This window comes from Sapajus apella, unplaced genomic scaffold, assembly GCF_009761245.1.
Source record: "Sapajus apella isolate SASKATOON/1434 unplaced genomic scaffold, GSC_monkey_1.0 scaffold10, whole genome shotgun sequence".
In the NCBI taxonomy this organism is placed as follows: Eukaryota; Metazoa; Chordata; class Mammalia; order Primates; family Cebidae; genus Sapajus; species Sapajus apella.
Window position 1 is genome coordinate 5,310,010 of NW_022436950.1, and position 19,731 is coordinate 5,329,740.

The 19,731-nt window shown below is 49.7% G+C and overlaps 1 protein-coding gene across 2 annotated transcripts in view; it reads right to left on the bottom strand.

Moving 5' to 3' along the window:
* The window catches only part of SH3BP4 (SH3 domain binding protein 4), a 101,102-nt gene extending 86,791 nt beyond the window's left edge, over positions 1 to 14,311 (bottom strand). The window contains exon 1 of one of the 2 annotated variants that reach the window (XM_032277835.1): positions 14,115 to 14,311. The gene's annotated coding sequence lies outside the window, so the exon portion shown is untranslated. The remainder of the gene's footprint in view (positions 1 to 14,114) is intronic. The other variant, XM_032277836.1, reaches the window with a different exon arrangement.
* Positions 14,312 to 19,731: the final 5,420 nt, after the last annotated feature.

The window sequence follows — 19,731 nt, forward strand, 5'->3', positions numbered from 1 at the left end:
GGTCGTAAAGTGCTGAAAACACAGGATGGCATCCAGCCCTATTCTGTTACTATTATTACTGTTAAGTACAATACATATGTGTTATGCATGAACACCAAACAAGAATCAGAAAGAGGAAATACATAAACGTGATTAGTTAGCAAAGTAGGATTACATACTTTTAGTATTTCTATTATCAAGAATAATGTTAGCTTAATTAAGCAGAGCTTTTATACATTTTCCGCCAGACAGGCAATGTTCACATTAGTTTGACACCAGGACTATTTGCCACCAAACTATTTCCAAAGTTTCCAAAGGCCCTTATAATTCAGAGGAATATTAGAGAGTCAAAAGGATGTCAGAATTACAGGCTCCTCAAATGCAGAACAGAGTTCACAGAAAATTAAAAATAACATGCCGGTGCCTCGTACCTCTAATTCCCCTCCGTTAATATCCAGACCTATGTGCCACACACAAGATCTGCTGCCTGGTATTTCAGATACTTGCTGTGTTCATAGACACATTAAATTATGCTCTTGGCTTCAGTTTCATCATTATAAAATGGAAACAAAACCATTTACTCCAATGGGTTTTCCCGAGAATTAAGAAAGTAGTGAAGGAACCTGGTACAGTGACTGCCTGTAGCTGCTTTACAAATTTTAGCTGCCATCTCCCCTTTCTCCCCCGACCTTTTTTTTTTTTTTGGCAGAATTTAGCTCCGGTCGCCCAGGCTGGAGTGCAATGGCACGATCTCGGCTCACTGCAACATCCGCCTCCTGGGTTCAAGCTATTCTCATGCCTCAGCCACTCTAGTAGCTGGGATTACAGGTGCCTGCCACCATGCCCAGCTGATTTTCTATTTTTAGTAACGATGGGGTTTCACCATATTGGCCAGGCCGATCTTGAACTCCTGACCTCAAGTGATCTACCCACCTCAGCCTCCCAAAGTGTTGGGATCACGGACGTGCGCCACTGCGCCCAGCCTCTTTCTCCTCTTTTTTCCCAAAGTATTTACAATTTACAGTTTCCTTAAAGACAATGGGAGGAATGGAGGTGTGGTCGGGTGGGAGATGACCATCCCGAACCTCGCCAGGCCAAACCTCAACCCAAACAACATTGTTATTTTTGTACATTCCCTTCCAGACCCTATTTGCAAGCTCTACTGCGTTGCCTATTTGCAATTCCCAGTAGCACAAGAGGACAACCACAAGCAACCTGACGTCGTCGAAGTCATACTCGCACACGTGTTTCCCACAACGCCTAATTGTCAACCATCGGTGAGCAGGACAGCGGAATTTTGTCCTCAATGTTACTCACCTGTTAGTCACAGCCCGCCAACACAGGTTCGCTGTGGGAATCACTGCTATTCTACCCACCTTCCTGCTCATGAAAATAACCCCCATCCTCCCAGAATAACAATCCAACTCTCAATTCATCAAGCAACCAATTTCTAGACAATTTCACTAATGACAAAAAAAAAAAAAAAAATCAGTGCTTATGACATCACTTCCCGGCTTTTCACTATTTCCTTTTCACTCTGAAAAACTAATGGTTTTCCTCGAAGCAAGTTGAGGACAGCTGGTTTTCCTATTGGAGCAGAAGGTAGTATTCAAGTTTTCACAGAAGAGATGGGATTAGCCAGGTTAACGTGGGTTCAACACAATCTCTCTGGATTGGCCAGTAAACTCAACAGCTCACGGGGGTGCAGAGACAGTGGCTGTCAGGAGTCTGACCACCCAGCCCTGCAAGTTTCAGAAACTGACAGTTACATCCAGGACACATCCTGTACACTGACCTTCCCTGAGGACACAGCCGAGGAGTTCAAGGACTCAGCTGACCAGGGAGAGATGCACTGACGCCCGGTCTCTCGCCAGGAGCCTCTGATGTGGTTTTCACTGGACAAGCTCCTCTTTTTCAACACCTTTTTTCTCTCCGGGATGAAAGAATGCTGTGACTCCTTTAATGATTCAACTGTCAGCTTAGTTTCTGAAGTGTTGTTTTGGGTAATAAATGTAACATTTAAAAGCTGTACAGGGTGGTTAATCAGGAGACAATTTTCTAAGAATCTCACAGCACGCCAGGAGGGAGAAGTACCACATGTGGGTCACCTGTGGGGTCATGGGAGCACTGGGCAGGGAGCCCGACTCTGCTACACGTAGTGCCAGGGCCATGAAGATGGGGGTCTGGGACAGGATGTGGTGTGCAGAGTCACCTCCCTGCCAGGCCTCGATGATGGATGAGTCACCTCCTGTGTCAGGGAACATCCCCACCCCCCAGCCAGGTCACCTGGCCCCTTTCAAGTCGTGTTTACACATCTAATTGTGTCTTCTCAGTGCCCTAAGATACAAGTCCAAAGCTGGGGAAGCGCAGAAGTACCTATCCGATCCAGCTACCTGCTCGGGAATCCCTCCCAGGTGCTCTCGGGAAGGAGGTCTCACTATGGCCCTCTTTTGGTTCCTTGGAATCACCAAGCCACCCTGCCCAGAACCCACCAACCCACTGCCCCTATAAATCTCCATGGGTACCCATGCAGTTCCTGGCCTGCTCATTCTTCAGGTCCTCCCCTACTTAGTGGGGCTTCTTTGGGGAGCCTGTCCTGACCCCCAATACAACCTCTGGTGCAGAGCCCTGATCTGACCTTTCCCCTAGTGCACTTTTTTTTTTTTTTTTTTTTTTTTAAGATGGGGTTTCACCATATTGGTCAGGCTGGTCTCGAACTCCTGACCTCAGGTGATCCGCCCCACCTCAGCCTCCCAAAGTGCTGAGATTACAGGCGTGAGCCACCACGCCCGGCTCCCTAGTGCACTTTAATGTCGTTTCTCCCCTGCTGGGCAGCGAACTCCCTGTGGGGACGCTGTGTTTGGTGGGCTCCACATCTATTTTCCCCACCTGGCGTACAGAGGGGCTCAGCAGTGAGTCAAGGAATTAAAAGGAGTTAAACAAGGGTGAACAAGAAGAGGAAAAGAGCCCATACCGTGTCCCAGAGAGTTAGAAAAGGCGTCAGCTCTCCGGCTTGATGTCGGCCCCGCCCAGTCTCCTGAAGGTGTCCCCGCAGTCAGAACACAAAACCAGAACTCATGGACAGTCTCCTGCTTTCAGGCAGCGCCCGGGGCATCCTGGGAATACCCAGAGTCCCTTACCCGCCTAGCTGGGGTTTCATGAAGCCCCAAAGTGTTGCCTCATGTTACCTACCGGTGGATGACTCACAAATACTTGGTGCCAAGACCTGAGGAGGCAGCCAGGCCCCTTTGCAAAACTACGCTCAGGAGACAGGCCAAAAAATATTCTGCCCATAAATTAGTTTTCCTCTCTTGCCAGAAAGAGGGCTTGCGACACCAGACGGCAGTCAAACATCCAAATTACAGTCTTGCCATCAGCAGGAGGCATGATGAACTCTCCCCTTAGTGAACCCAGAGGTCCTGAAAACCAAGTCTACGCTTTTACCAGATGCCAGATCCAACTGCAGTCTGTCTTGTCACAGCTGATCAAGTGACACAGCTGCAAAATCACTACAGACGCCCATGATGACATGACCCTGGAGAAGCTTGCAATGACAGTTCCGAAGCTGAACGCATGAAAACCATCACTCATCTCCTTCTAGGAGGGCGTGGGCCCTGGACACCTCCCAACAGAAATACCTCCTGGGCTCCAGGACACACAGTTTGCTCCCAGATGTTAAACGTTTCTGAAGCTGGCATGTATGTGTCCACCCTAAAACGGAAGTATGCGCTTAGGGCATCCACACTTCCTGTTGAGCCAATCTCCCACTCCAAAAGCGCGGGACACAAAGCACGTGAGGATCTGGAGAAACAGAAAGCAATTCCCCCAAAAAGGATGGGGACAAGTGAGGGTGCTCTTAAAGCTCACCAAGTTTTATACAATGGATTCAGGAACTCTTCCCAAAGTCATTCCTTCTTGAGGTGATTTTCTGTATGGTAATTATACAGTCACCCAACAATTAATATAATTAGAAGTTCTTCATAGATTTTAAGCACCATAAAGTAAAAGATACATTCCAAGGAGAAACTTCACATGCATGGAAAAACCTGTATATCAAAAGATGTTCATTGCAGTGTTGTTTATAATTTCAAAATAACTGGGAAGTATCTATCTGTAAGCCCTTGTTAAATAAACAAGGTACTTACCTACATGAGACTGACATGAAAAGTGAGGATGCAGATCTGTATTGATCTGAAAAGATGTCAACAATTTTAGATAAAAAGCTATTTTTAAATGCATAGTATTGCTGGGCATGGTGGCTCATGCCTATAATCCCAGAACTTTGTGAGGCCAAGGCAGCTGGATCACTTGGGATCAGGAGTTCGAGACCAGCCTGGCCAACATGATGAAACCCCATCTCTACTAAAATACAGAAATTAGCCAGGCATGGTGGCAAGTGTCTATAGTCCCAGCTACTAGGGAGGCTGAGGCAGGAGAATTGCTTGAACTCAGGAGGCAGAAGTTGCAGTGAGCTGAAATTATACCACTGCACTCCAGCCTGGGTGACAGGATGAGACTCAAAACGCCTCCAAAAAAAAAAAAAAAAAAAAAAAGCATAGTATTCATTCCATAAGTACTTATTGAAAAATTGCTAGGTGCCAGGTACACAGGGAAGACCACCCACTGTCTCATCCTTTTTGTTTGGAAGCTCTGTATTTCCAAGTGAAAATATCTGAAAGATGCATATGAAAGTGTCCAGAGTGATAAATTGTTTTCCTTTTACATTTTCTAGTGTTTCTAAAACAAGCATGCGCAAACATGTAATTTATTAAGTAATTTAACATACATAAGCAGAAAGGGTTTTGTTGTTGTTGTTGTTGTTGTTTAAAAAAAAAAAAAGAAAAAGAAGAAGAAAGAGGCCAGGCACGGTGGCTCACACCTGTAATCCCAGCACTTTGGGAGACCTAAACGGGCAGATCACTTGAGGCCAAGAGTTCGAGACCAGGCTGGCCAACACAGTGAAACCCCATCTCTACGAAAAACACAAAAATTATCCGAGCATAGGGGTGGCGCACACCTGTAATCCCAGCTACTAGGGAGGCTGAGGCACAAGAATCACTTGAACCTGGAAGGCGGAGGTTTCAGGGAGCCGAGGTCGCACCACTGCATTCCAGCCTGGGCGACAGAGCAAGACTCCATCTCAAAATAAATAAATAAAATAAAATAAAATAAACACAGGGACAATGATGCAGCCAAATCCACAGTTACCAGTGTGATCTCATTTAAGCTCTCCAACTCCAGGAGTGAAGTACTGTGGTCGCCATTTTACAGATCAGAGGCTGAGCCTCAATGATGTCCAAAAATGTGTCCGAGGTTATAACAGGAAGCGAAGCCACATATTTGGACACAGACAAATATGTGCAGGGCTGAGACGCCCCCTGCTCATTTCCACTGTGATGTCCCTGCAATGAACCAGGTCCCCACAAAGAGCCATGGAGCCGCCACTAGAAAAAGGAACTTCTCATATTCCAGTCTGTGAAAACACCATTCCAGCTATTGTTCACCGACAATGGCTGGGCAACAAAAAACCGTGTTACAAGAACATGACAGTGAGCCATGAGATTCTTACTAAGGACTTTTCTCCCCAGGATGACATTCAGTCTAACAGATCGGGCTGTTTCATATTTGATTGAGTTAGAAGAAACAGCTGTATACAGAGGTGTCTCAGTGCCTGACACAGGGAAAAGGCCAGAAAATCTGTGAAGAATCCGAAACCACAGAGAAATCCTGTGTGACACTGCGCAACTGAGCATTTCAAGTGTGTGTGCATGTGGCCCCAAACAGTAGCGTCTGCTTTCCCCAATCCAGCAATCCCGAAAATCACAGGTGGCGCTAGTGAAATACACGCGTATAAGCAAAAATGTGCACTAAGTGAACTCTTGGGATTCTGTTTTTGATGACAAGCCAGTGCCTGATCTCCTGATGTCAACCAGAGTCAGCGCCCCCTCACAGGGGCCTGAAATGGGATCAAAATTTAAAACTGTGTTGATGGTCTTGTTCCACACTGTAAAGGTGATACAATGGCTGCAGGTCATTCCTCTTATAAACATCTTAAATACCGATTTCCGAAACCGCAAGAGAAAAACAAAAACGCAACTTTCTCAAGTGGATATTTGGGATAGGGGTAGGGAAAAGTGAGACCAGACCCACAGCAGTAAGAACCACGACTGTATGTTTATTTACCACTTTGCACTGGGGCGTAGGCCCTGGGTCTAGCATTCCACATGAACTATGCATAAGTATCACATCAGCTCCAATCAGTACTTTCAGTTCGATCTGAACACAGTACCCTTATTTTTCATTTATGCACAGGACACATACAAATATTTGATGGCACTTGTCCATCGACTGTGATTGTTAGGAGGATTTAAAAATGCTTAAATGCATATGCATTTTAAGAATACTCCATTTACCTCTTAGTATCTTAACGTCTTAGTATCTTAACGCTATTAAAAAATCAAATCCTTGCCGGGCGCGGTGCCTCACGCCTGTAATCCCAGCACTTTGGGAGGCCAAGGTGGGTGGATCAACTAAGGTCAGGAGTTCAAGACCAGCCTGGCCAACATGATGAAATCGCGTCTCTACTAAAAACACAAAAATTAGCCAGGCATGGTGGCGCGTGCCTGTAATCCCAGCTACTTGGGGGGCTGAGGCAGGAGAATCACTTGAACCCGGGAGGCAGGGGTTGCAGCAAGCCAAGATCATGCCATTGCACTCCCGTCTCAAAAAAAAAAAAGAAAAGAAAATTAAATCCTCTTATAAAGGGCAACAGTGGAAAATGGTGTGAGGTAAACCTACCTGAATTAAAAATTAAATTGCACAGAACTATGGGGACAGCCACTTGACAGTATTTATAAGTAAGCTGGTTATTATTCACAGGGAGGAATTACTTCTATCCTATATTGTAAGTTTTACACTGCCAAGACGTCAAGAAGAGAATATTGGAGTTGTCACTACACGGCTGTATGAAGTCACCCGCCTAAGCCTTTACCTTGGCCAGCCTCTCTCTCTGCCAGGTCTTTCATGCACTGGGCATAGTGTCTGAGGGGCTCTTGTGTATGAAGGATGCAGAGATAATAAAATGCAGCTGCCCCCAAGCAGCGCCCTGCCTAGGCGGATCACAGCTAAGAAAGCCAGGACACAGGCAGACGCAGGAGCAGGGTCACTCCGGTTTGTCTGAGAAGCGAGTGTGAACTGGGCCTGAAAGAGCAAGTGAGTCCGTGAATTGTCTTAAAGACAAATGGGCCCCCTGGCCAGCCCTCTAGGAAAAAGTTGCAGATGTGCGATCTGAAAAAGCATTTGGGGAAGGTCCCTTCACCAGTTGCTCCTGGTGATCAGCTGTTCACACCCAGTGCTTCCCTGTCAGTATCTGCAGCCACTCCCCAGTGCCCGAGGAGAATTCTCCACCCCTGCTAGAATCCCAGTCCCTCTGACCCACCCCTGGCTCCCTCCAGCCCTGTCTCCACACCATCAAATACAGTCCAACTTCTTTTATCACCCACATTCTTCCGTGTGGCCTCTGCCCTGTGCTATTTCTTCTGTTATAGGAGTTTCTCCACTACCACGGTGACAGGGTTCCAGTCCTGTTCGTAAATCCTCTCCACATGATTGACCCAGAACTGTCCTGTCCGTTTGACCCCCTCTCCCCGTAGCCCCAACTTTCTCCTCCTTGGCTTTAGGGCCACGCAGGATACTTGTTCTTCTATCCCAGCTGCTCCTTCACTGGATTCCCCCTTAGCCTTCCTGCCCCAGCAGGTGGTGACCCAGCAGTGTGATCCCAGCCCCTGCTCTTCACACTAGGTTCCCACGTGTGAGCTCTTCCATACTCACCGCCCGACTCTAAGGAAGTGAGCACAGGGCCCCCTCCCTCAAACAGCCTTCCGCTGGCCTGCAGGACACCCCCCAGAGCGAGCACCTCCTTGAATCCTGCACCCAGGGTCCTCATGTCTCCCCAGTCCCACCCCTGCTCACCAAGGCTGGCTCTGAAGTTGAATCGTGTTTCCCTCCCACACGCTTACTGCCTCCAAAGAAAGCTCTCACACTTTAAAATAATTTTACTGCTAATTATGATGGAGAAAAAATAATCAGCTTATGTGTGCGCCCAAGCTCAAGGACTCTTACGAAGCGCTCAGCTACGGTCCTTCAGCTGTGGGGTTTCTCTTTCCTTCACCTGGGTGGTCCCAGTAAGCCCCTCTGCTTTAATATCTGAGAACAGCACACCCACCCAAGGGGGTCTGCCTGGCTTCATCCTGACCACCCCCAACCCCGACTTCCTGGAAGACCCTTTTCCTCTCTAGACCAGCAGAAGCAACCAAAGCTAAACAAGTATGTGGACCTCACCAGGACAGGACAGGCGCCGCTGGAGGAGGACAGACAGACGGACTCCGCCTGCCTCCTCCAGCCCCGCACTTCCTCACCCGCCCAGAGGCTTCAAGGAAACACATTCCCTGCTCTGCAAGGGACATCTCATCTCCTTGGGCTCAAATACAGGGTCTGCCACGCCCTGCCCCAAACTGCCTCCCCAACTTTCTTCCTGTACAAATTCATTACCGCATGGGTGTTCACCCTGGACATATGCTACAGTCACCCGGGGAGCTCTCCACCCCTACAGAGGTCTGGCCCCACACCCAGACGTTCTGATTCAACTGTGGATGGGCCTGGAACATTTACTGTTGTTTTTTTAAGCTCCCGGGTGATTTTAACATGCGGCCTGAGTTTTGAAGCCTTCACTCTTGCTGTCCAAATTCGGTTACTCAATAGCACCCAAATCCTTTTTCAGCACTGCTCCCAGGCAGGCACGGAGCAAGCAGAAGTGAGGCCACGATTTCTTTCATTAAGTGACAGGGCTGAGGGAAGCCGATGCGGGGGTGTCGTTGGGGGGGCGCTCAGTGCAATGAACGGTGAGCAGGACCCAGCTCTTATGGGCTCACACAGATTGTTACTATTTAGTAATCTGCCAGCCCTAACTGGCAGATTGAAATCAGGCTGGGCATGGTGGCTCACAACTGTAATCCCAGCACTTTGGTAGGCCAAGGCAGGAGGATCACCTAAGGTCAGGAGTTTGAGACCAGCCTGGCCAAGATGGGGAAGCCAGTCTCTACTAAAAATATAAAAATTAGCTGGGCATGGTGGCACATGCCTGTAGTCCCAGCTACTCAGGAGGCTGAGGCAGGAGAATTGCTTGAACCTGGGAGGCAGAGGTTGCAGTGGGCCGAGAAGTGCCACTGCACTCCAGCCTGGGTGACAAAGCAAGACTCAAAAAAAAAAAAAAAAAAAAGAAAGAAAGAAATTAGCCATGGTGAGAGTATTTATGTCACCGAAATTGGCAGATGCTGCAATCGAGGCTCTGCTTTTTCCTCGGAGAGCAGGTTTACCAGCACACTATGGGCTCAGGGACCTCCTACATTGGAGGGGCTAGAAAAACTTCCTTCAGGCCTGCAGATTTTAGTAGCTCATAAAAATGGGGCAGGGCAGGGCAACGTGCCTCACCTGCAAACCAGTGCTTTGGGAGACCAAGGCTGGAGGATCACTTGAAACCAGGAGCTCAAGACTGGCCTGGACAACATAGCGTGACACCATTTCTACAAGAATAAAAAAAAATTAGCAGGGTGTGCTGGTGTGCACCTGAATAGTTCCAGCTACTCAGGAGGCTGAGGCAGGAGGATTGCTTGAGCCCAGGAATTGGAGGCTGCAGTGAGCTATGATTGAGCCACTACACTCCAGCCTGGATGACAGAAAACTCTCAACTCAAAAAAAAAAAAAGCAAAAACAAAAACAAAAAATGCGGTAGGGTTTTCCTCAGTTATGCAGGACTGTGGGGGGCGAGATTTAATAAAAACTTGGAACCATAAAATCCTTTCAAAGGAGGTATTCTTTTCAATCTCTTCAGAAGAGTTGGTAACCGGTCTCAGCAAAGAGAGCTCTCCTGAGACAAGCTTTTATTGAGCAGATAAGAATAATCTCATTAGTATGTCATTTATTTGATTGTAAAGAGGAAGGTAGAACTCTTTTTGTACATTTACTTAACAGCCTTCCTATAATCTTAATCTTATTCAAGTGACCTCATGTGCCCAAACACCATCTTTTCAAAGGACAAGAAAAAGACGTCTTACCAAATCCTGTCTGAGCTATCCCAACTTCAAAGTCACAATCCTCCCAATAAACCATGCTTCACCCTGGCGACGGGGTGAGGGTTTCAGAACACACGTGGAAAATGGCTGCCTTCCATTTAGGCTGAGAAGGCTTCACAGGTTTTAAAGACTTCATCACCTTCAGAGTACAAGCTATTTTCTAATTGTGTGGGGGAGGCTGGCTCCCTGCTATTTGCATGCCTGTATCTTCAGGCGCAATGTGTGACTGAGAGCCGTTTGTTTCTCTAATTTCAGCACCCTGGGAGATGTGATGAAAAGCTCTGGGCTTGGACAGATCCAGGTTCAAATCCCAACTCAAGCACTCATTAAACTCCAAGGTTGAAGGAATTTCTTAAATTCTCCTAGCTTCGTTGTAAAATGGAACCCCTGGTAGTTTTCGTGAAAATTCAAAAGTGCACGCATGGGGCTTAGAATACGGTAAGCCCTCAACGAGTGATACCTATTTCCATCCCTCAAAATACCCCAAATCTAAAGCTAATTAGAGCACTTCAGTACAGCAATTGTACTTCCTCAGCTCAACATGCTTCCTGATGTCTTCAGGAGGCAGTATTCACCTGGAAGATCGGAGGCTGTGATGTTCCACATGGGATTTTACCCTTCTTAAAACACTACACACAGCCTTTCTTTTTCAAGCACATTCTGCCCTCCCTCTCCTTCCAAAGACTGATTATTGAGACTTTTTCCCTGTAGCGAGGTCACGGTGGTATCAGGTGCTGAGTTATGTAACCCGTGGATGCCCTCAGGGCCCACCGAGGTGCTGGTTTCCACTTCCAGGAGCATCCCGAATCAAGTAGCTGGATTGTTCCCTGGCCGTTTGGGGGCTAGATGAATTATTTTTCTGCCGCCGTTCCACAGGGTGGTGGCAGAATGTGAGACTTCCTTTGGGCAAATAGCTGGGGAGCCCAGAGATCCAGCCCAGCTCCCCAGAAGCTTCGTGGAAACCCCATGTGGCCTGAGGCTCGATCCTGGCCAGGAGCAAAGCTGACCCGAGCACTTTCTGAGAACTCTTACTTAGCACTCGGTGACCTTTTCGGATTCCAGGTTGTCAGGCAGCGACCTCGAAACAAAGAAGACCTGATGTCCACCTCCAGGGCCTTGGGAAATGTCCCAGGGGCCTGACTCCAATTTTCAGAAGAAAAATCACAACAGAGCCCAATTTAGGTGTGGAATTTGAAAATAATAAAGATAAGGGAAATCCACATGGCTGGCCGGTTGTAAACAGCAGCTCCTACGCGGTCAAAACAGGATAGTACCTGAAACAGGGAGCTGGGAGGTCTGCCCAGAGCCAGGGACGAGGTCTGCAGGGGCCGCACTCTGGAGCTCTTCACCTTGTTTGGGTCAAGGGCTCGATAAGAAGCTCCCCAGGAAGAGAAAGCACACACACCTCGCATGCAATTTCTGGGGAACCAAGGGCTCTTAACTGGCCAGGATTCCAGGATTTAAAACCACAAACACCTCCCAGGACTCAAGGGCGTAAACCACATTCACCATTCGCATATCTTAGGATCAGACTAGAACCCAACAACATTAGAATATGAAAGTCTATTCAAGCAGCCCAGAGGGAAATAATTCCGGGCTGCCGGATTAGCAAACAAGAGCAAAGGAGAAAATCCCCGAAGGTCCTTTCTCCACAGAGAAAATTAAGAGCACAATACAGTCACAGACAGGGCACTTGGTGAAGGACACTTTATCAGCAATTTTTTCAGCCCACTATCTGGGTCTTTCCAAAGCCCGGGCTTGAGCTGTGATCTGCAACTAGACAGAGCTTGGTCAGATCCACATGCTGGTGGGAGCCACAATTTTTAAAATGAAACTATCAAATGACAAATTGTTACAGAAAGAGGGTCTTCTACGCTGATGTCGTCGTTGTTGGCGGGGGCAAGGGTGTTGGGGACAAGAGGCGTGCTGTGAAGCACCTCTCCCCACCTGGGTCTTTGGTACCCGGAATTAACAAATGGCTTGGGCTCTTATTCATTGTTTCATAAGATCACTAAAGTGTAATCTTGAGACAACAGGAAAAAAATAATAAAGCTCACAGAAGTGTCCTGGGCTCCTTTGCAGCCGGTCATTGTTCATTTAGTAAACAAGTGAGCCATACAAATCCCTAGGAAGCCAGGTTTGTTCAGTTTACGCGTCCTGCCAGAACTAACTGTTCTTTTGGATAAGCACGGCCTGGGCATTCCACAGACCCACAGGCATCAGGCAGTGGGCAATCAGGGGCTCCGCCTAAATATCACTGCCCCCTTACTTTAAGAAATTTGCCTACACGCACAAAGCAGAGGTGGGGGAGGGGAATTTGAGAGTGCTGGCTCCTCCCAAGCTTTCCACTTTGAAGGATTTGGCCCAGTCTCGAGGGCAGGGAGCAGGGAACCAGGAATATTGTCCTCAGGGCTCTACTGGACATTCCTGGAGTCTGTTTCCTGGGCAGGACGGCCAGGTGAGAGGCAGCCTATCATACTGGATGTCCACTGCAATGTGGAGCAGCAAAATGTTCCCCAGCGCCTTAAAGTACAGCCGCTGTCCATCCACGGATGTCAAAACGCTCTACAAACCACCCATTAATTTTTATGGTGGCCTGAGAAGCAGATTGAGAATCATTACCTTGATTTTTACAAGGCAAGGAACCAAAACCACAGAGGGCGGTGAGGCTCCAGGCCTCTCTCATCATTCCATCTGGGCCACAGATCTCAAGGAAAACCCCAGCCCACTGGGAAGGGGACTCGTGGCCAGCAGAGACTCTGCTCGGGTAGGGAGCAAGGAAAAAAACCCAAACTTTGGAGCTCAGAGATGCTCACAAGGGTGGGAAGGGGAGGCTGCATTTACGGATTCTCTGGTTTAGGCGAGAATGGCTTCAGTCTAACTTAAGGTTCCAACCTGCGAGGCTGTGACAAGGCTGGTACAAACTGTGGGACTGGGGATTTTTTTACCGTTTGCTGTTTATCTTTCTCTTTAGCTTTCTGCCCTGAGCACACATTGTTTCTGTAATCAGAACAAAAGTTGTGCAAACTTTATTATTATCACGGATACATTCTATAGTTCCAATCTGCCTACTAACTTGGAAAGAATAAGCAGAAAATACAATCTCGCAATGAGATTTTTCAGAAAATTTCATTTATCCTTCAGGTTCCACGACCCTCTGCTCCCAGAGCCCGGCGGCTCTCCCGCGGCTCCTCCAGCGCGGTACCTCTGGGTGCCCGACACCCGGCCAGGGCCAGCTGGGCCTGTCCTCCAGCCCCGTTTACACCGCAGGCCCCGGGCTAGGAGCCGCGGGACCCAGGGTTGGGGTCCCAACAGACACACACACCCCCAGCCGCGGATCGGGCTTCTCGGTAAACATCGCTCAGAGAACAACGCGCCTCTATCCCAGCCGGTCCCCACCCCCGGGCCGCCGGCGCTGTCACCTCGCGGCTGCTCGGTCACAGGATCGCCAAGCCAGAAACCGGAGTTTTCAATTTCATCCTCACGGGAGGGATCTCCGAAGAAGTTGAAATATGCATTGTCACCAACAAGTTTAACGGGAGACCGCGCGCCCTTCCCTCCTCCCCAGCGCCGCGCGAGGGGGGCGCCCCGACCCTTCCACGCCCTCCCGTGGCCCCCACGGCCCCCGCCAGCCGAGCGCGCCCCCGAGGACGCGTCGGGTTACCCAGGGAGGCCACCCCACAGGGCCGCCCGCCGGGAAGTGGCCAGAGCCGGGGTGGGGGGTCGGCCCGAGTGCACGCGGGGGGCTCCGAGAGCTGCTCGGTGCCCGGAACCCCGGGCCCTGCCCCCCGCCTGCCAGCTCCGGGGCTACCCGAGCGCCCGGGGGAGAGGCGAGGGGCGCGCGAGGCTTCCCTGAAGCCGCCCCGCGCCCGCCACGCCCGGGCACCCCGCATCCCCGAACTCCGGCGGCGGGGGCGGGATCGGCGCCCCCGAGGGCGTGCAACGCCCCGAGCAAGACCCCCAGGGCCCCGCCGCCCGAGGCGCTCCCCGCCGCCGCCTGCTTACCTGGCTCGCATGGCGTCCCGGCGGGCTCCTGCGGCTCCGCTCGTCGGCCGGCGGCTCGGCCCAGCCGGGGACGCGCGCGGCTCCGCGGGACTCACGGCGGCGGCGGCAGCGCTGGCGGAAAGGGGCCCGGACCTCCGAGAGTGCCGGGCGCGCAGGGCCCCCGCCTCGGCGGGCGGAGGGTGGTCCCGCGCCGGGGCGGGGGCGGGGCGGGGGCGCGGGGGGCGGGGCCGGGACCGGAGCGGCGGCCGAGGGGGGGGGGGGCCCCCGCGGGGGCGGGGCCTCGGGAGAGGGGCGGGGCGGGGCGCGGCAGCCCGAGGCCGCGGGCGTGGGGCGGGCTGGGGGTGGTGCCGCGGCTCCGGGTCCCCGCGGGGATCCAGTCTCGGCGCCTCCTCCTTTCCTCCGCGTGGCGCCGGCCAGGGTGGCGGGGTCCCGGCCGCCCGCATCCCCGGGTCTGGGTGCCCGGTACCGAGCAGGTCTGGGTGCCCGCCCGCGCTGCTGTGGCCCCCGCACCCCCACTTCCCACCCCTTCTCCGGGAACCCCTAGAGAGGACCCCTGGGGCAGTGCAGCCCGGCAAGCGGGCGTGGGCAAGGGTCGCGCGGCGTTCTGAGGCGCCTTACAACCCCCTGGGCGAGGACGCTGGAGGGAGGGCGGGGCGCGAGGCTGCGGGGCCGGCGCGAAAGTTACAAACTAAGAACCCGAGGGAAAGCAGCCACGCTGAAAATCACCAGGGCAGGGAGCCTCCTGCGAAGCGGAATGCAGATGGAAGGGCTCCGGTCGGAATCCTTTGCACTTCGTCTGACCTGGGCCTCTGGGTCCCCGGCCGGTGTACATGCCTGGCACATAGTAGGCGCTCCGTCAACGCTCAGTGAGTGAACGCACCGCTTAACTATGTGGTCTATGGACGGACACATCTAATCCTTTAAAAAAAAAAATCCCAATTTTGGCTACTCCCCTTAGTCCATTTCACACGGGTAAGCGAGAGCTCCGAGGGTTGGTTCGCCACAGCAGGAAAGGGGAGAACCAGAATCGGAACCGAGGCCGACTCCAGAGGCTGGGGTCTAACCACTGTGCCCCCGCCCGGGGCCCTCGGGACTGCGCCCACCCCCACCCCGGGAACCGGAGACCAGGAGAAAGCGCGGGTCTTTGGCGGGGAAGAAGCCAACATTTGTGGCTCCGGGTCCTGAGTGGGATACACACAGTCAGTCCTCACCGTTAACCCCGAGGCAGATATTGTTATTGTACCCATTTTACAGGTGACTTGAGACCCTAAACACTATCTTATGATCACATGGGACGGGCCAGAGTCTGAATTCAAACCGGGGATGTTCAGACTTGGAGACCTTCCTTTCCCTAAGGAATCCTGTTTTCTGCCACTCCTTTTGAAGTCTGTGTTGAAGTTTAAGGACACACAGGTGGACAGAGACACGGACCTAGGGCTTGGGGGAAGGGTGGACATTGCTGTCCTGATTTTGGTGTCATCTCTGTGTAGATCGTGGAATTCTTGAAAATGGACACGAGTATCCCTAAAATATATGCCACAGATTTTAAAAGGGGGCAGTGGGGCAAAGGTGCAGGTGGAGGAAGCAGAGAAGCCTCCGAGCAGAGGAGAGTTTCTGGGTGGCTAGGAGGTCTGGTGTAGGGGTGTGTCTGAAGTGTGCTTGAATCTCTGGCAAGTTATCTCGCCTCTCTGTGACTCAGTTTCCTAAATGAGTATAAAAATGAAATGCAACATGTAAAGTGCTCAGCAGACTGCTGGCATGTAGTAGCTTTTAATAAGTTTTAGCTACTAGTTACTGCTATCCCAAATAACATCCACACTGTGCTTTAAAAAAATGCCTCTAAAGCTCTGAAAAAGACGAGCCAGTAAAAAATGGACGAAAGCTATGTAGACCATTCCGGAAGGGCCGCAAATGGGTCGAAGCACGAAAACTCCTTGGCTGTACCAGTGAGGGGGCTAGGGCAAAACACACACACACAAACAATCGAATAAGAGAATTCTAGGCCTTACAAACCACTTAAAAAAAAAAAAGAAAGAAAGAAAACTCGGCGTGTCCAGGCAGCTCAGTTCACTAAGCAGTGAGGGTGGAAGATACCCCTAAAAATTACAAATAACCGAGTGCCGTGGAAACGCAGGACGGAACGTGAGTAAACAAAGCATTGCAGATTTCGCCTGGGGAAGCAGAGAGCATGGCTTATGATGTCCACATATGTATGCGAGTACTTGCTACCGTCATGCCTCAAGCATCCTCAAACCAGTCCACATCCTAGAGAAAAATGTACAGAGGTCAGAATGTTTAAACAATGGTTAAAAAAAAAAAAAAGCACACACATTACCTTATAATCTTACTGCAATAACTCTGATTCTTCTTCAGCTGGTATGAGCCAGGGAGGCAACATTACTGGTTTAGATGTAAGTTGTCTGTGAACTGTTTTCTCTTTTGTATCCTGGAAGGCAAAAGGATCTCTAGATGTTGCTTCCTGTTGAATGTATGCTTTTTTTCCACCAGTTTTTGTTACTTGCTCTTCTAAAGGCTTCTGGAACAAAAGAAAAAAGAAGAGCTATTCATTCATAACATTCAATTATTCAATAAGCCTTTCCAGTGGGAACACATACAGCAAAATCAATAACTTGTTTTTTTTAGTACAGAGATAACACATTTGTTTCAAAGGATTAAAAGGATTAGAAAAATGTGTAGAGTAAAAAGTAAACATCAATCCTAAGTTCATACCCTTTCCCAGATTCCACAGTTAACAGTGAATTATACTCTGCCAGAAGCTTTCTCCAAGCGTTTGCATGTGTTGGGTGTGTGCGTGTGCAGTGATACATATGTGCGTGATGTGTGTGGGTGTATATGCATGCACATGCAGCTATGTATAAAGACCGTGTGGTGGGTTCTAAAATCAAGCTGCCCCGCTTTGAATGCCAACCCTGCTACTCACCCGCTGGTGACGTAAAGCAGGGCCACTCAGTGCCTGTTTTCTTACCTTAAAGTGGGTACAGTGCTCACCAGGATTAATGGAGGTGGTGCGTGGAGACTGCTTAACGTAGTGCTGAGCACACGGTACATCGTTTACAAATATAAGCCCTTAGTATTTACACACACATACACGTTATTCTTTGTTTCACATTAGTAAGTCCAAGACAGTGAAATTCGTACATTTCGGACCGGGAGCCATGGCTCATGCCTGTAATCCCATCACTTTGGGAGGCCGAGGAGAGTGATCATGAGGTCAGAAGATAGAGACCGTCCTGGTCAACATGGCCAAGCCTCATCTCTACTAAAAATACAAAAAAAATTAGCTGGGTGTGATGGTGCACACCTATAGTCCCAGCTACTTGGGAGGCTGAGGCAGGAGAATTGCTTGAACCCAGGAGGTGGAGATTGCAGTGAGCTGAGATCGCACCACTGCACTACAGCCTGGGCAACAGTGCCAGACTCCATCTCAAAAAAAAAAAAAAGAAAGAAAGAAATTTGTACATCTCAAAAGGACTCCACTTGGCAAACCTCTCTGTGAGCACGGGTTCCTCTGTGTTGGGTTGTACTTAGTGTCTCTGTTGTCTAGGAAAGTGAGATGTGCAGGGAAGAACTGGGATAGGTTTGACGGTCAATGTGCTGTGTCTGTTGCTAACGCCAGCAACAGTTAAATCACACCAACCACCTCCACCAACGATTCATTCCAGGGACTTTTCAGAATAGATACAACACTCCCAGGAAAAGCAGCCTGGGCAAGAATAACTCTCAAGTAGAATACACTATCCTGAACTCTACATAAGTGCTCTAATATGTTATAACATTCTGGCCACCTATAACATACGCTTCACATTAGGAAATAGCTCCTCAGAAATTGCATGTGGGCCTATCATGAAAATATCTCTCTGTGGACAAAAACATTCTCAACAATGAAATAAAAAGAATAATGTTCTCTGGTGAAGTGAAATCATTAATGACCCAATGCCCATTTCATGGGGAAAATAGAATGCAAATGTCCAAAACACAGCTAAAGGAGCAAAGAAGAACATAAGGCATACAATATTTTTCAAATGGAATCTATAGCAATAGAAATTTAATCGTCAATGTGGGTGAATGGAATTTTGAATGAATTGTCTCTGACTCAGAATGTGGAGAAAGGTCCTGTTATCAAAATTCAAGCCTGGATACATACCCTCTGTTGGTGATGTAATTTGGATATTTGTTGCTTCTAAATCTCACATTGAGATACAACTCCCAATGTTGGAGGTGGGACCTGGTGGAAGTTGTTTAGGTCATGGCGACAGACCCCTCATGCCTTGATGGTGTCCTCCCAAAAGTGAGTGAGTACCTGGGAGATCTGGCCTTTAAAAGTATGTGGCACCTCCCTCTCTCTCTCTCTTGCTCCCCCTTCGTCTTCCACCAGAAATAAAAGCTCCCTGAGGCATCATCAGAAACTGGACAATGCGGGAGCTATGCTTGGTACACCCTGCAGAACTGTGAGCCAAATAAATCTCTTTTCTGTGTAAATTACCCATTCTCAGATCTTCTTGTATAGCAACACAAGAATGGCCTAATAGGGTGGATTTAAGTTGGGGGAGAAAATGCTGCTTCCGTGATTCCCAAGCCTACAGAATGACATGAATTTGTTCAAAAAAATCTTTATTGGACATCTGCTATGGGCCAGCCCCTGAGCATGGCCCCAGGGAGTAGGTGCCCTAGTGAGACAGAGGCAGCTGAGATTCCACAGGGGAGCCAGGCAGAAGGGGAGCCGCAAAGCCTGCAGGTGGTGATAAGTGTCCTAAAAGAAACACAACATGCTGCGGACTAGGATGACCTGCTTTATGTGGGAGGGCTGAGGAAGGCCCTAAGGGGAGGTCACAGTGGACCCAAAGGGAACAGAGCGTGGAGGGGCATGTACAAAGACCCTGAGGCCTGAAAGAGCTTCACGGCCTCAGGGAACTGAATGACACCAGTGAGGCCAGAGAGAAAAGAATGAAGTGAATGAAAAGAGGTAAAGAGAGAGATTCCAAAGGGTCTGTGTCGGGAAATGGGGGTTCATGGGGCATCTGGATCCTGCCCATCCTCTGTAACTTTCCCAGCAGCTTGGAGAGCATCACTTTGCTAAGAATTCAATAATACATGAGCTATGAGAGAGAGAGACTTCGGTTTTGCCAGAAAGTGTGGGGTGATCTGTCTGCCATTCTGAGAAGCCTCTATCCTTCCAATTCTAAAAAGTTGTGACAGGGAGCCCCTCCACACTGCTGGCTGTTCTTAATAAATTCATATGCACTAAGGGCCAGGCACAGTGGCTCAACGTCTGTAATCCCAGCACTTTGGGAGGCTGAGGTGGGTGGATCACCTGAGCTCAGGAGTTTGAGACCAGCCTGGCAAACATAGTGAAACCCTGTTTCTACTAAAAATACAAAAAAAAAGTTACTGAGAGTGGTGGCTGATGGCCTGAGGTCAGGAGTTTGAGACCAGCCTGGCCAACATGGCAAAACCCTGTCTCTACTAAAAAATACAAAAATTAGCTGGGCATGGTGGCAGGCGCCTGTAATCCCAGGTATTCGGGAGGCTGAGGCTGGAGAATCGCTTGAATCCTGGAGGCAGAGGTTGCAGGGAGCTGAGATCGCACCACTGAACT